We start from the raw sequence: 15,887 nt of genomic DNA on the forward strand, positions 1-15,887 counted from the left end.
GGGGAGTTGGATGGGGTACAGTGTGTGTGTGTGAGAGGGTGGGGAGGTGGATGGGGTACATTGTGTGTCAGAGGGTGGGGAGTTGGATGGGGTACAGTGTGTGTGAGAGGGTGGCAAGTTGGACGGGGTACAGTGTGTGTGAGAGGGTGGGGAATTGGATGGGGTACAGTGTGTGTGAGAGGGTGGGGAGTTGGATGGGGTACAGTGTGTGTGTGAGAGGGTGGGGAGGTGGATGGGGTACAGTGTGTGTATGTGAGAGGGTGGGGAGTTGGATGAGGTACAGTGTGTGTGAGAGAGGGTGGGGAATTGGATGGGGTACAGTGTTTGTGTGTGAGGGTGGGGAGGTGGATGGGGTACAGTGTGTGTGTCAGGATGGGGAGTTGGATGGGGTACAGTATGTGTGTGAGAGGGTGGGGGATGGGGTAGTTTGTCTGTGTGAGACAGTGGGGAGTTGGATGGGGTACAGTGTCTGTGAGAGGGTGGGGAGTTGGATGGGGTACAGTGTGTGTGAGAGAGGGAGGGGAGTTGGATGGGGTACAGTGTGTGTGAGAGGGTGGGGAGTTGGATGGGGTACAGTGTGTGTGAGAGGGTGGGGAGTTGCATGGGGTACAGTGTGTGTGAGAGAGGGAGGGTAGTTGGATGGGGTACAGTGTGTGTGAGAGGGTGGGGAGTTGGATGGGGTACAGTGTGTGTGAGAGGGTGGGGAGTTGGATGGGGTACAGTTTGTGTGAGAGAGGGAGGGGAGTTGGATGGGGTGCAGTGTGTGTGAGAGGATTGGGAGTTGGATGGGGGACAGTGTGTGCGTGAGAGGGTGGGGAGTTGGATGGGGTACAATGTGTGAGAGGGTGTGGAGTTGGATGGGGGACAGTGTGTGTGAGAGGATGGGGAGGTGGATGGGGTACAGTGTGTGTGTGTGAGAGGGTGGGGAGTTGGATGGGGTACAGTGTTTGTGTGTGAGAGGGTGGAGAGTTGGATGGGGTACAGTGTGTATGTGTGAGAGGGTGGGGAGGTGGATGGGGTACAGTGTTTGTGTGTGAGAGGGTGGGGAGTTGGATGGGGTACAGTGTGTGTGAGAGTGTGGGGAGTTGGATGGGGTACAGTGTGTGTGAGAGGGTGGGGAGTTGGATGGGGTACAGTGTGTGTGAGAGTGTGGGGAGTTGGATGGGGTACAGTGTGTGTGTGTGAGAGGGTGGGGAATTGGATGGGGTACAGTGTGTGTGAGAGGGTGGGGAATTGGATGGGGTACAGTGTGTGTGAGAGGGTGGGGAGTTGGATGGGGTACAGTGTGTGTGAGAGTGTGGGGAGTTGGATGGGGTACAGTGTGTGTGTGTGAGAGGGTGGGGAGTTGGATGGGGTACAGTGTTTGTGTGTGAGGGTGGGGAGGTGGATGGGGTGCAGTGTGTGTGTGAGGATGGGGAGTTGGATGGGGTACAGTGTGTGTGAGAGAGGGTGGGGAGCTGGATGCGGTACAGTGTGTGTGAGAGGGTGGGGAGTTGGATGGGGTACAGTGTGTGTGAGAGGATTGGGAGTTGGATGGGGCACAGTGTGTGCTTGAGAGGGTGAGGAGTTGGATGGGGTACAGTGTGTGTGAGAGGATTGGGAGTTGGATGGGGCACAGTGTGCGCTTGAGAGGGTGGGGAGTTCGATGGGGTACAGTGTGTGCTTGAGAGGGTGGGGAGTTGGATGGGGTACAGTGTGTGTGTGAGGGTGGGGAGGTGGATGGGATACAGTGTGTGTGAGAGAGGGAGGGGAGTTGGATGGGGTACAGTGTGTGTGAGAGAGGGAGGGGAGTTGGATTGGGTACAGTGTGTGTGAGAGGGTGGGGAGTTGGATGGGGTACAGTGTTTGTGTGTGAGAGGGTGGGGAGTTGGATGGGGTACATTGTGTATGTGTGAGAGGGTGGGGAGGTGGATGGGGTACTGTGTGTGTGAGAGAGGGTGGGGAGTTAGATGGGGTACAGTGTGTGTGAGAGTGTGGGGAGGTGGATGGGGTACAGTGTGTGTATGTGAGAGGGTGGGGGGATGGGGTACAGTGTGTGTGTGTGAGAGGGTGGGGAATTGGATGGTGTACAGTGTGTGTGAGAGGGTGGGGAGTTGAATAGGGTACAGTGTTTGTGTGTGAGGGTGGGGAGTTGGATGGGGTACAGTGTGTGTGAGAGAGGGTGGGGAGTTGGATGGGGTACAGTGTGTGTGAGAGGGTGGGGAGTTGGATGGGGTACAGTGTGTGTGAGAGGATTGGGAGTTGGATGGGGCACAGTGTGTGCTTGAGAGGGTGGGGAGTTGGATGGGGTACAATGTGTGAGAGGGTGGGGAGTTGGATGGGGTACAGTTTGTGCGTGAGAGGGTGGGGAGTTGGATGGGGTATAGTGTGTGTGTGAGAGGGTGGGGAGTTGGATGGGGTACAGTGTGTGTGAGAGGGTGGGGAGGTGGATGGGGTACAGTGTTTGTGTGTGAGAGGGTGGGGAGGTGGATGGGGGACAGTGTTTGTGTGTGAGAGGGTGGGGAGTTGGATGGGGTACAGTGTGTGTGAGAGGGTGGGGAGTTGGATGGGGTACAGTGTGTGTGAGAGGGTGGGGAGTTGGATGGGGTACAGTGTGTGTGAGAGGGTGGGGAGTTGGATGGGGCACAGTGTGTGTGAGAGTGTGGGGAGTTGGATGGGGTACATTGTGTGTGTGTGAGAGGGTGGGGAGGTGGATGGGGTACATTGTGTGTGTGTGAGAGGGTGGGGAGGTGGATGGGGTACAGTGTGTGTGAGAGGGTGAGGAGGTGAATGGGGTACAGTGTGTGTGAGAGGGTGGGGAGTTGAATAGCGTACAGTGTTTGTGTGTGAGGGTGGGGAGGTGGATGGGGTGCAGTGTGTGTGTGAGGATGGGGAGTTCGATGGGGTACAGTGTGTGTGAGAGAGGGTGGGGAGTTGGATGGGGTACAGTGTGTGTGAGAGGGTGGGTAGTTGGATGGGGTACAGTGTGTGTGAGAGGATTGGGAGTTGGATGGGGCACAGTGTGTGTTTGAGAGGGTGGGGAGTTGGATGGGGTACAGTTTGTGTGTGAGGGTGGGGAGTTGGATGGGGTACAATGTGTGAGAGGGTGGGGAGTTGGATGGGGTACAGTGTGTGCATGAGAGGGTGGGGAGTTGGATGGGGTATAGTGTGTGTGTGAGAGGGTGGGGAGTTGGATGGGGTACAGTGTGTGTGAGAGGGTGGGGAGGTGGATGGGGTACAGTGTTTGTGTGTGAGAGGGTGGGGAGGTGGATGGGGTACAGTGTGTGTGAGAGGGTGGGGAGGTGGATGGGGGACAGTGATTGTGTGTGAGAGGGTGGGGAGGTGGATGGGGGACAGTGTGTGTGAGAGGGTGGGGAGTTGGATGGGGTACAGTGTGTGTGAGAGGGTGGGGAGATGGATGGGGTACAGTGTGTGTGAGAGGGTGGGGAGTTGGATGGGGTGCAGTGTGTGTGAGAGGGTGGGGAGTTGGATGGGGTACAGTGTGTGTGAGAGGGTGGGGAGTTGGATGGGGCACAGTGTGTGTGAGAGTGTGGGGAGTTGGATGGGGTACATTGTGTGTGTGTGAGAGGGTGGGGAGGTGGATGGGGTACAGTGTGTGTGAGAGGGTGAGGAGGTGGATGGGGTACAGTGTGTGTGAGAGGGTGGGGAGATGGATGAGGTACAATGCGTGTGAGAGGGTGGGGAGTTGGATGGGGCACAGTGTGTGTGAGAGGGTGGGGAGTTGGATGGGGTACATTGTGTGTGTGTGAGAGGGTGGGGAGGTGGATGGGGTACAGTGTGTGTGAGAGGGTGAGGAGGTGAATGGGGTACAGTGTGTGTGAGAGGGTGGGGAGTTGAATAGCGTACAGTGTTTGTGTGTGAGGGTGGGGAGGTGGATGGGGTGCAGTGTGTGTGTGAGGATGGGGAGTTCGATGGGGTACAGTGTGTGTGAGAGAGGGTGGGGAGTTGGATGGGGTACACTGTGTGTGAGAGGGTGGGTAGTTGGATGGGGTACAGTGTGTGTGAGAGGATTGGGAGTTGGATGGGGCACAGTGTGTGCTTGAGAGGGTGGGGAGTTGGATGGGGTACAGTGTGTGTGTGAGGGTGGGGAGTTGGATGGGGTACAATGTGTGAGAGGGTGGGGAGTTGGATGGGGTACAGTGTGTGCATGAGAGGGTGGGGAGTTGGATGGGGTATAGTGTGTGTGTGAGAGGGTGGGGAGTTGGATGGGGTACAGTTTGTGTGAGAGGGTGGGGAGGTGGATGGGGTACAGTGTGTGTGAGAGGGTGGGGAGGTGGATGGGGGACAGTGATTGTGTGTGAGAGGGTGGGGAGGTGGATGGGGGACAGTGTGTGTGAGAGGGTGGGGGGTTGGATGGGGTACAGTGTGTGTGAGAGGGTGGGGAGATGGATGGGGTACAGTGTGTGTGAGAGGGTGGGGAGTTGGATGGGGTGCAGTGTGTGTGAGAGGGTGGGGAGTTGGATGGGGCACAGTGTGTGTGAGAGTGTGGGGAGTTGGATGGGGTACATTGTGTGTGTGTGAGAGGGTGGGGAGGTGGATGGGGTACAGTGTGTGTGAGAGGGTGAGGAGGTGGATGGGGTACAGTGTGTGTGAGAGGGTGGGGAGATGGATGAGGTACAGTGTGTGTGAGAGGGTGGGGAGGTAGATGGGGTACAGTGTGTGTGTGAGAGGGTGGGGAGTTGGATGGGGTACAGTGTGTGTGTGTGAGAGGGTGGGGAGGTGGATGGGGTACAGTGTGTGTGAGAGGGTGGGGAGTTGGATGGGGTACAGTGTGTGTGAGAGGGTGGGGAGTTGGACGGGGTACAGCGTGTGTGAGAGGGTGGGGAATTGGATGGGGTACAGTGTGTGTGAGAGGGTGGGGAGTTGGATGGGGTACAGTGTGTGTGTGAGTGGGTGGGGAGGTGGATGGGGTACAGTGTGTGTATGTTGAGAGGGTGGGGAGTTGGATGAGGTACAGTGTGTGTGAGAGAGGGTGGGGAATTAGATGGGGTACAGTGTTTGTGTGTGAGGGTGGGGAGGTGGATGGGGTACAGTGTGTGTGTCAGGATGGGGAGTTGGATGGGGTACAGTGTGTGTGTGAGAGGGTGGGGGATGGGGTAGTTTGTGTGTGTGAGACGGTGGGGAGTTGGATGGGGTACAGTGTGTGTGAGAGGGTGGGGAGTTGGATGGGGTACAGTGTGTGTGAGAGAGGGAGGGTAGTTGGATGGGGTACAGTGTGTGTGAGAGGGTGTGGAGTTGGATGGGGTACAGTGTGTGTGAGAGGGTGGGGAGTTGGATGGGGTACAGTGTGTGTGAGAGAGGGAGGGGAGTTGGATGGGGTCCAGTGTGTGTGAGAGGGTGGGGAGTTGGATGGCGTAGAGTGTGCGCGAGAGGGTGGGGAGTTGGATGGGGTACAGTGTGTGTGAGAGGGTGGGGAGTTGGGTGGTGTAGAGTGTGCGCGACAGGGTGGGGAGTTGAATGGGGTACAGTGTGTGTGAGAGTGTGGGGAGTTGGATGGGGTAGAGTGTGCGCGAGAGGGTGGGGAGTTGGATGGGGTACAGTTTGTGTGAGAGAGGGAGGGGAGTTGGATGGGATACAGTGTGTGTGAGAGGATTGGGAGTTGGATGGGGCACAGTGTGTGCGTGAGAGGGTGGGGAGTTGGATGGGGTACAATGTGTGAGAGGGTGGGGAGTTGGATGGGGTACAGTGTGTGTGAGAGGGTGGGGAGGTGGATGGGGTACAGTGTGTGTGAGAGGGTGGGGAATTGGATGGGGTACAGTGTGTGTGAGAGGGTGGGGAGTTGGATGGGGTACAGTGTGTGTGTGAGAGGGTGGGGAGGTGGATGGGGTACAGTGTGTGTGAGAGGGTGGGGAGTTGGATGGGGTACAGTGTGTGTGAGAGGGTGGGGAGTTGGATGGGGTACAGTGTGTGTGAGAGAGGGAGGGGAGTTGGATGGGGTGCAGTGTGTGTGAGAGGGTGGGGAGTTGGATGGCGTAGAGTGTGCGCGAGAGGGTGGGGAGTTGGATGGGGTACAGTGTGTGTGAGAGGGTGGGGAGTTGGATGGGGTAGAGTGTGCGCGAGAGGGTGGGGAGTTGGATGGGGTACAGTGTGTGTGAGAGGGTGGGGAGTTGGATGGGGTAGAGTGTGCGCGAGAGGGTGGGGAGTTGGATGGGGTACAGTGTGTGAGAGAGGGAGGGGAGTTGGATGGCGTAGAGTGTGCGCGAGAGGGTGGGGAGTTGGATGGGGTACAGTGTGTGTGAGAGGGTGGGGAGTTGGATGGGGTAGAGTGTGCGCGAGAGGGTGGGGAGTTGGATGGGGTACAGTTTGTGTGAGAGAGGGAGGGGAGTTGGATGGGGCACAGTGTGTGTGAGAGTGTGGGGAGTTGGATGGGGTACATTGTGTGTGAGAGGGTGGGGAGTTGGATGGGGTACAGTGTGTGTGAGAGGGTGGGGAGTTGGATGGGGCACAGTGTGTGTGAGAGTGTGGGGAGTTGGATGGGGTACATTGTGTGTGTGTGAGAGGGTGGGGAGGTGGATGGGGTACAGTGTGTGTGAGAGGGTGAGGAGGTGAATGGGGTACAGTGTGTGTGAGAGGGTGGGGAGTTGAATAGCGTACAGTGTTTGTGTGTGGGGGTGGGGAGGTGGATGGGGTACAGTGTGTGTGAGAGAGGGTGGGGAGTTGGATGGGGTACAGTGTGTGTGAGAGGGTGGGTAGTTGGATGGGGTACAGTGTGTGTGAGAGGATTGGGAGTTGGATGGGGCACAGTGTGTGTTTGAGAGGGTGGGGAGTTGGATGGGGTACAGTTTGTGTGTGAGGGTGGGGAGTTGGATGGGGTACAATGTGTGAGAGGGTGGGGAGTTGGATGGGGTACAGTGTGTGCGTGAGAGGGTGGGGAGTTGGATGGGGTATAGTGTGTGTGTGAGAGGGTGGGGAGTTGGATGGGGTACAGTGTGTGTGAGAGGGTGGGGAGGTGGATGGGGTACAGTGTGTGTGAGAGGGTGGGGAGATGGATGGGGTGCAGTGTGTGTGAGAGGGTGGGGAGGTGGATGGGGGACAGTGATTGTGTGTGAGAGGGTGGGGAGGTGGATGGGGGACAGTGTGTGTGAGAGGGTGGGGAGTTGGATGGGGTGCAGTGTGTGTGAGAGGATGGGGAGGTGGATGGGGGACAGTGATTGTGTGTGAGAGGGTGGGGAGGTGGATGGGGGACAGTGTGTGTGAGAGGGTGGGGAGTTGGATGGGGTACAGTGTGTGTGAGAGGGTGGGGAGATGGATGGGGTACAGTGTGTGTGAGAGGGTGGGGAGTTGGATGGGGTGCAGTGTGTGTGAGAGGGTGGGGAGTTGGATGGGGTACAGTGTGTGTGAGAGGGTGGGGAGTTGGATGGGGCACAGTGTGTGTGAGAGTGTGGGGAGTTGGATGGGGTACATTGTGTGTGTGTGAGAGGGTGGGGAGGTGGATGGGGTACAGTGTGTGTGAGAGGGTGAGGAGGTGGATGGGGTACAGTGTGTGTGAGAGGTTGGGGAGATGGATGAGGTACAATGCGTGTGAGAGGGTGGGGAGTTGGATGGGGCACAGTGTGTGTGAGAGGGTGGGGAGTTGGATGGGGTACATTGTGTGTGTGTGAGAGGGTGGGGAGGTGGATGGGGTACAGTGTGTGTGAGAGGGTGAGGAGGTGAATGGGGTACAGTGTGTGTGAGAGGGTGGGGAGTTGAATAGCGTACAGTGTTTGTGTGTGAGGGTGGGGAGGTGGATGGGGTGCAGTGTGTGTGTGAGGATGGGGAGTTGGATGGGGTACAGTGTGTGTGAGAGAGGGTGGGGAGTTGGATGGGGTACACTGTGTGTGAGAGGGTGGGTAGTTGGATGGGGTACAGTGTGTGTGAGAGGATTGGGAGTTGGATGGGGCACAGTGTGTGCTTGAGAGGGTGGGGAGTTGGATGGGGTACAGTGTGTGTGTGAGGGTGGGGAGTTGGATGGGGTACAATGTGTGAGAGGGTGGGGAGTTGGATGGGGTACAGTGTGTGCATGAGAGGGTGGGGAGTTGGATGGGGTATAGTGTGTGTGTGAGAGGGTGGGGAGTTGGATGGGGTACAGTGTGTGTGAGAGGGTGGGGAGGTGGATGGGGTACAGTGTTTGTGTGTGAGAGGGTGGGGAGGTGGATGGGGTACAGTGTGTGTGAGAGGGTGGGGAGGTGGATGGTGGACAGTGATTGTGTGTGAGAGGGTGGGGAGGTGGATGGGGGACAGTGTGTGTGAGAGGGTGGGGAGTTGGATGGGGTACAGTGTGTGTGAGAGGGTGGGGAGATGGATGGGGTACAGTGTGTGTGAGAGGGTGGGGAGTTGGATGGGGTGCAGTGTGTGTGAGAGGGTGGGGAGTTGGATGGGGTACAGTGTGTGTGAGAGGGTGGGGAGTTGGATGGGGCACAGTGTGTGTGAGAGTGTGGGGAGTTGGATGGGGTACATTGTGTGTGTGTGAGAGGGTGGGGAGGTGGATGGGGTACAGTGTGTGTGAGAGGGTGAGGAGGTGGATGGGGTACAGTGTGTGTGAGAGGGTGGGGAGATGGATGAGGTACAGTGTGTGTGAGAGGGTGGGGAGGTAGATGGGGTACAGTGTGTGTGTGAGAGGGTGGGGAGTTGGATGGGGTACAGTGTGTGTGTGTGAGAGGGTGGGGAGGTGGATGGGGTACAGTGTGTGTGAGAGGGTGGGGAGTTGGATGGGGTACAGTGTGTGTGAGAGGGTGGGGAGCTGGACGGGGTACAGCGTGTGTGAGAGGGTGGGGAATTGGATGGGGTACAGTGTGTGTGAGAGGGTGGGGAGTTGGATGGGGTACAGTGTGTGTGTGAGAGGGTGGGGAGGTGGATGGGGTACAGTGTGTGTATGTTGAGAGGGTGGGGAGTTGGATGAGGTACAGTGTGTGTGAGAGAGGGTGGGGAATTAGATGGGGTACAGTGTTTGTGTGTGAGGGTGGGGAGGTGGATGGGGTACAGTGTGTGTGTCAGGATGGGGAGTTGGATGGGGTACAGTGTGTGTGTGAGAGGGTGGGGGATGGGGTAGTTTGTGTGTGTGAGACGGTGGGGAGTTGGATGGGGTACAGTGTGTGTGAGAGGGTGGGGAGTTGGATGGGGTACAGTGTGTGTGACAGAGGGAGGGTAGTTGGATGGGGTACAGTGTGTGTGAGAGGGTGTGGAGTTGGATGGGGTACAGTGTGTGTGAGAGGGTGGGGAGTTGGATGGGGTACAGTGTGTGTGAGAGAGGGAGGGGAGTTGGATGGGGTCCAGTGTGTGTGAGAGGGTGGGGAGTTGGATGGCGTAGAGTGTGCGCGAGAGGGTGGGGAGTTGGATGGGGTACAGTGTGTGTGAGAGGGTGGGGAGTTGGATGGTGTAGAGTGTGCGCGAGAGGGTGGGGAGTTGAATGGGGTACAGTGTGTGTGAGAGTGTGGGGAGTTGGATGGGGTAGAGTGTGCGCGAGAGGGTGGGGAGTTGGATGGGGTACAGTTTGTGTGAGAGAGGGAGGGGAGTTGGATGGGATACAGTGTGTGTGAGAGGATTGGGAGTTGGATGGGGCACAGTGTGTGCGTGAGAGGGTGGGGAGTTGGATGGGGTACAATGTGTGAGAGGGTGGGGAGTTGGATGGGGTACAGTGTGTGTGAGAGGGTGGGGAGGTGTATGGGGTACAGTGTGTGTGAGAGGGTGGGGAATTGGATGGGGTACAGTGTGTGTGAGAGGGTGGGGAGTTGGATGGGGTACAGTGTGTGTGTGAGAGGGTGGGGAGGTGGATGGGGTACAGTGTGTGTGAGAGGGTGGGGAGTTGGATGGGGTACAGTGTGTGTGAGAGGGTGGGGAGTTGGATGGGGTACAGTGTGTGTGAGAGAGGGAGGGGAGTTGGATGGGGTACAGTGTGTGTGAGAGGGTGGGGAGTTGGATGGCGTAGAGTGTGCGCGAGAGGGTGGGGAGTTGGATGGGGTACAGTGTGTGTGAGAGGGTGGGGAGTTGGATGGGGTAGAGTGTGCGCGAGAGGGTGGGGAGTTGAATGGGGTACAGTGTGTGTGAGAGGGTGGGGAGTTGGATGGGGTAGAGTGTGCGCGAGAGGGTGGGGAGTTGGATGGGGTACAGTTTGTGTGAGAGAGGGAGGGGAGTTGGATGGGGTACAGTGTTTGTGAGAGGATTGAGAGTTGGATGGGGTACAATGTGTGAGAGGGTGGGGAGTTGGATGGGGTACAGTGTGTGTGAGAGGGTGGGGAGGTGGATGGGGTACAGTGTGTGTGTGTGAGAGGGTGGGGAGTTGGATGTGGTACAGTGTTTGTGTGTGAGAGGGTGGGGAGTTGGATGGGGTACAGTGTGTGTGAGAGAGGGAGGGGAGTTGGATGGGGTACAGTGTGTGTGAGAGAGGGAGGGGAGTTGGATGGGGTACAGTGTGTGTGAGAGAGGGAGGGGAGTTGGATGGGGTACAGTGTGTGTATGTGAGAGGGTGGTGGGATGGGGTACAGTGTGTGTATGTGAGAGGGTGGTGGGATGGGGTACAGTGTTTGTGTGTGAGAGGGTGGGGAATTGGATGGGGTACAGTGTGTGTGAGAGGATTGGGAGTTGGATGGGGCACAGTGTGTGCTTGAGAGGGTGGGGAGTTGGATGGGGTACAGTGTGTGTGAGAGGGTGGGGAGGTGGATGGGGTACAGTGTGTGTGTGTGAGAGGGTGGGGAGTTGGATGTGGTACAGTGTTTGTGTGTGAGAGGGTGGGGAGTTGGATGGGGTACAGTGTGTGTGAGAGGATTGGGAGTTGGATGGGGTACAGTGTGTGTGAGAGAGGGAGGGGAGCTGGATGGGGTACAGTGTGTGTGAGAGAGGGTGGGGAGTTGGATGGGGTACAGTGTGTATGTGTGAGAGGGTGAGGAGGTGGATGGGGTACAGTGTGTGTGAGAGAGGGTGGGGAGTTGGATGGGGTACAGTGTGTGTGAGAGAGGGAGGGGAGTTGGATGGGGTACAGTGTGTGTGTGTGAGAGGGAGGGGAGTTGGATGGGGTACAGTGTGTGTGAGAGGGTGGGGAGTTGGATGGGATACAGTGTGTGTGAGAGTGTGGGGAGTTGGATGGGGTACAGTGTGTGTATGTGAGAGGGTGGTGGGATGGGGTACAGTGTTTGTGTGTGAGAGGGTGGGGAATTGGATGGGGTACAGTATGTGTGAGAGGGTGGGGAGTTGGATGGGGTACAGTGTTTGTGTGTGAGGGTGGGGAGCTGGATGGCGTGCAGTGTGTTTGTGAGGACGGGGAGTTGGATGGGGTACAGTGTGTGTGAGAGAGGGTGGGGAGTTGGATGGGGTACAGTGTGTGTGAGAGGATTGGGAGTTGGATGGGGCACAGTGTGTGCTTGAGAGGGTGGGGAGTTGGATGGGGTACAGTGTGTGTGTGAGGGTGGGGAGTTGGATGGGGTACTGTGTGTGCGAGTGAGGGAGGGGAGTTGGATGGGGTACAGTGTGTGTGTGTGAGAGGGTGGGGAGTTGGATGGGGTACAGTGTTTGTGTGTGAGAGGGTGGGGAGTTGGATGGGGTACTGTGTGTGTGAGAGAGGGTGGGGAGGTGGATGGGGTACAGTGTGTGTGAGAGGGTGGGGAGTTGAATAGCGTACAGTGTTTGTGTGTGAGGGTGGGGAGGTGGATGGGGTGCAGTGTGTGTGTGAGGATGGGGAGTTCGATGGGGTACAGTGTGTGTGAGAGAGGGTGGGGAGTTGGATGGGGTACACTGTGTGTGAGAGGGTGGGTAGTTGGATGGGGTACAGTGTGTGTGAGAGGATTGGGAGTTGGATGGGGCACAGTGTGTGCTTGAGAGGGTGGGGAGTTGGATGGGGTACAGTGTGTGTGTGAGGGTGGGGAGTTGGATGGGGTACAATGTGTGAGAGGGTGGGGAGTTGGATGGGGTACAGTGTGTGCATGAGAGGGTGGGGAGTTGGATGGGGTATAGTGTGTGTGTGAGAGGGTGGGGAGTTGGATGGGGCACAGTGTGTGTGAGAGGGTGGGGAGGTGGATGGGGTATAGTGTTTGTGTGTGAGAGGGTGGGGAGGTGGATGGGGTACAGTGTGTGTGAGAGGGTGGGGAGGTGGATGGGGGACAGTGATTGTGTGTGAGAGGGTGGGGAGGTGGATGGGGGACAGTGAGTGTGAGAGGGTGGGGAGTTGGATGGGGTACAGTGTGTGTGAGAGGGTGGGGAGATGGATGGGGTACAGTGTGTGTGAGAGGGTGGGGAGTTGGATGGGGTGCAGTGTGTGTGAGAGGGTGGGGAGTTGGATGGGGTACAGTGTGTGTGAGAGGGTGGGGAGTTGGATGGGGCACAGTGTGTGTGAGAGTGTGGGGAGTTGGATGGGGTACATTGTGTGTGTGTGAGAGGGTGGGGAGGTGGATGGGGTACAGTGTGTGTGAGAGGGTGGGGAGATGGATGAGGTACAGTGTGTGTGAGAGGGTGGGGAGGTAGATGGGGTACAGTGTGTGTGTGAGAGGGTGGGGAGTTGGATGGGGTACAGTGTGTGTGTGTGAGAGGGTGGGGAGTTGGATGGGGTACAGTGTGTGTGTGTGTGAGGGTGGGGAGCTGGATGGGGTGCAGTGTGTGTGTGAGGATGGGGAGTTGGATGGGGTACAGTGTGTGTGAGAGGGTGAGGAGGTGGATGGGGTACAGTGTGTGTGAGAGGGTGGGGAGATGGATGAGGTACAGTGTGTGTGAGAGGGTGGGGAGGTAGATGGGGTACAGTGTGTGTGTGAGAGGGTGGGGAGTTGGATGGGGTACAGTGTGTGTGTGTGAGAGGGTGGGGAGGTGGATGGGGTACAGTGTGTGTGAGAGGGTGGGGAGTTGGATGGGGTACAGTGTGTGTGAGAGGGTGGGGAGTTGGACGGGGTACAGTGTGTGTGAGAGGGTGGGGAATTGGATGGGGTACAGTGTGTGTGAGAGGGTGGGGAGTTGGATGGGGTACAGTGTGTGTGTGAGAGGGTGGGGAGGTGGATGGGGTACAGTGTGTGTATGTTGAGAGGGTGGGGAGTTGGATGAGGTACAGTGTGTGTGAGAGAGGGTGGGGAATTGGATGGGGTACAGTGTTTGTGTGTGAGGGTGGGGAGGTGGATGGGGTACAGTGTGTGTGTCAGGATGGGGAGTTGGATGGGGTACAGTGTGTGTGTGAGAGGGTGGGGGATGGGGTAGTTTGTGTGTGTGAGACGGTGGGGAGTTGGATGGGGTACAGTGTGTGTGAGAGGGTGGGGAGTTGGATGGGGTACAGTGTGTGTGAGAGAGGGAGGGGAGTTGGATGGGGTACAGTGTGTGTGAGAGGGTGGGGAGTTGGATGGGGTACAGTGTGTGTGAGAGGGTGGGGAGTTGGATGGGGTACAGTGTGTGTGAGAGAGGGAGGGGAGTTGGATGGGGTCCAGTGTGTGTGAGAGGGTGGGGAGTTGGATGGCGGAGAGTGTGCGCGAGAGGGTGGGGAGTTGGATGGGGTACAGTGTGTGTGAGAGGGTGGGGAGTTGGATGGTGTAGAGTGTGCGCGAGAGGGTGGGGAGTTGAATGGGGTACAGTGTGTGTGAGAGTGTGGGGAGTTGGATGGGGTAGAGTGTGCGCGAGAGGGTGGGGAGTTGGATGGGGTACAGTTTGTGTGAGAGAGGGAGGGGAGTTGGATGGGGTACAGTGTGTGTGAGAGGATTGGGAGTTGGATGGGGCACAGTGTGTGCGTGAGAGGGTGGGGAGTTGGATGGGGTACAGTGTGTGTGTGAGAGGGTGGGGAGGTGGATGGGGTACAGTGTGTGTATGTTGAGAGGGTGGGGAGTTGGATGGGGTACAGTGTGTGTGAGAGGGTGGGGAATTGGATGGGGTACAGTGTGTGTGAGAGGGTGGGGAGTTGGATGGGGTACAGTGTGTGTGTGAGAGGGTGGGGAGGTGGATGGGGTACAGTGTGTGTATGTTGAGAGGGTGGGGAGTTGGATGAGGTACAGTGTGTGTGAGAGAGGGTGGGGAATTGGATGGGGTACAGTGTTTGTGTGTGAGGGTGGGGAGGTGGATGGGGTACAGTGTGTGTGTCAGGATGGGGAGTTGGATGGGGTACAGTGTGTGTGTGAGAGGGTGGGGGATGGGGTAGTTTGTGTGTGTGAGACGGTGGGGAGTTGGATGGGGTACAGTGTGTGTGAGAGGGTGGGGAGTTGGATGGGGTACAGTGTGTGTGAGAGAGGTAGGGGAGTTGGATGGGGTTCAGTGTGTGTGAGAGTGTGGGGAGTTGGATGGGGTACAGTGTGTGTGAGAGGGTGGGGAGTTGGATGGGGTACAGTGTGTGTGAGAGAGGGAGGGGAGTTGGATGGGGTACAGTGTGTGTGAGAGGGTGGGGAGTTGGATGGCGTAGAGTGTGCGCGAGAGGGTGGGGAGTTGGATGGGGTACAGTGTGTGTGAGAGGGTGGGGAGTTGGATGGGGTAGAGTTTGCGCGAGAGGGTGGGGAGTTGAATGGGGTACAGTGTGTGTGAGAGTGTGGGGAGTTGGATGGGGTAGAGTGTGCGCGAGAGGGTGGGGAGTTGGATGGGGTACAGTTTGTGTGAGAGAGGGAGGGGAGTTGGATGGGGTACAGTGTGTGTGAGAGGATTGGGAGTTGGATGGGGTACAATGTGTGAGAGGGTGGGGAGTTGGATGGGGTACAGTGTGTGTGAGAGGGTGGGGAGGTGGATGGGGTACAGTGTGTGTGTGTGAGAGGGTGGGGAGTTGGATGTGGTACAGTGTTTGTGTGTGAGAGGGTGGGGAGTTGGATGGGGTACAGTGTGTGTGAGAGAGGGAGGGGAGTTGGATGGGGTACAGTGTGTGTGAGAGAGGGAGGGGAGTTGGATGGGGTACAGTGTGTGTGAGAGAGGGAGGGGAGTTGGATGGGGTACAGTGTGTGTATGTGAGAGGGTGGTGGGATGGGGTACAGTGTGTGTATGTGAGAGGGTGGTGGGATGGGGTACAGTGTTTGTGTGTGAGAGGGTGGGGAATTGGATGGGGTACAGTATGTGTGAGAGGGTGGGGAGTTGGATGGGGTACAGTGTGTGTGAGAGGATTGGGAGTTGGATGGGGCACAGTGTGTGCTTGAGAGGGTGGGGAGTTGGATGGGGTACAGTGTGTGTGAGAGAGGGAGGGGAGTTGGATGGGGTACAGTGTGTGTGAGAGAGGGTGGGGAGTTGGATGGGGTACAGTGTGTATGTGTGAGAGGGTGAGGAGGTGGATGGGGTACAGTGTGTGTGAGAGAGGGTGGGGAGTTGGATGGGCTACAGTGTGTGTGAGAGAGGGAGGGGAGTTGGATGGGGTACAGTGTGTGTGTGTGAGAGGGAGGGGAGTTGGATGGGGTACAGTGTGTGTGAGAGGGTGGGGAGTTGGATGGGATACAGTGTGTGTGAGAGTGTGGGGAGTTGGATGGGGTACAGTGTGTGTATGTGAGAGGGTGGTGGGATGGGGTACAGTGTTTGTGTGTGAGAGGGTGGGGAATTGGATGGGGTACAGTATGTGTGAGAGGGTGGGGAGTTGGATGGGGTACAGTGTTTGTGTGTGAGGGTGGGGAGGTGGATGGGGTGCAGTGTGTGTGTGAGGATGGGGAGTTGGATGGGGTACAGTGTGTGTGAGAGAGGGTGGGGAGTTGGATGGGGTACAGTGTGTGTGAGAGGATTGGGAGTTGGATGGGGCACAGTGTGTGCTTGAGAGGGTGGGGAGTTGGATGGGGTACAGTGTGTGTGAGAGGGTGAGGAGTTGGATGGGGTACAGTGTGTGTGAGAGTGTGGGGAGGTGGATGGGGTACAGTGTGTGTGTGTGAGAGGGTGGGGGGATGGGGTACAGTGTGTGTGTGTGAGAGGGTGGGGAATTGGATGGGGTACAGTGTGTGTGAGAGGGTGGGGAGTTGGATGGGGTACAGTGTTTGTGTGTGAGGGTGGGGAGGTGGATG

The 15,887-nt window shown here is 57.6% G+C and overlaps 1 protein-coding gene across 1 annotated transcript in view; it reads right to left on the reverse strand.

Annotated features, from left to right (window-relative positions):
* Window positions 1-15,887, reverse strand: part of LOC137373519 (1-phosphatidylinositol 4,5-bisphosphate phosphodiesterase beta-2-like) — a 463,682-nt gene that overhangs the window by 60,967 nt on the left and 386,828 nt on the right. The window lies entirely within an intron of this gene.

The sequence above is a fragment of the Heterodontus francisci genome, chromosome 9 (genome assembly GCF_036365525.1).
Source record: "Heterodontus francisci isolate sHetFra1 chromosome 9, sHetFra1.hap1, whole genome shotgun sequence".
Taxonomy (NCBI): Eukaryota; Metazoa; Chordata; class Chondrichthyes; order Heterodontiformes; family Heterodontidae; genus Heterodontus; species Heterodontus francisci.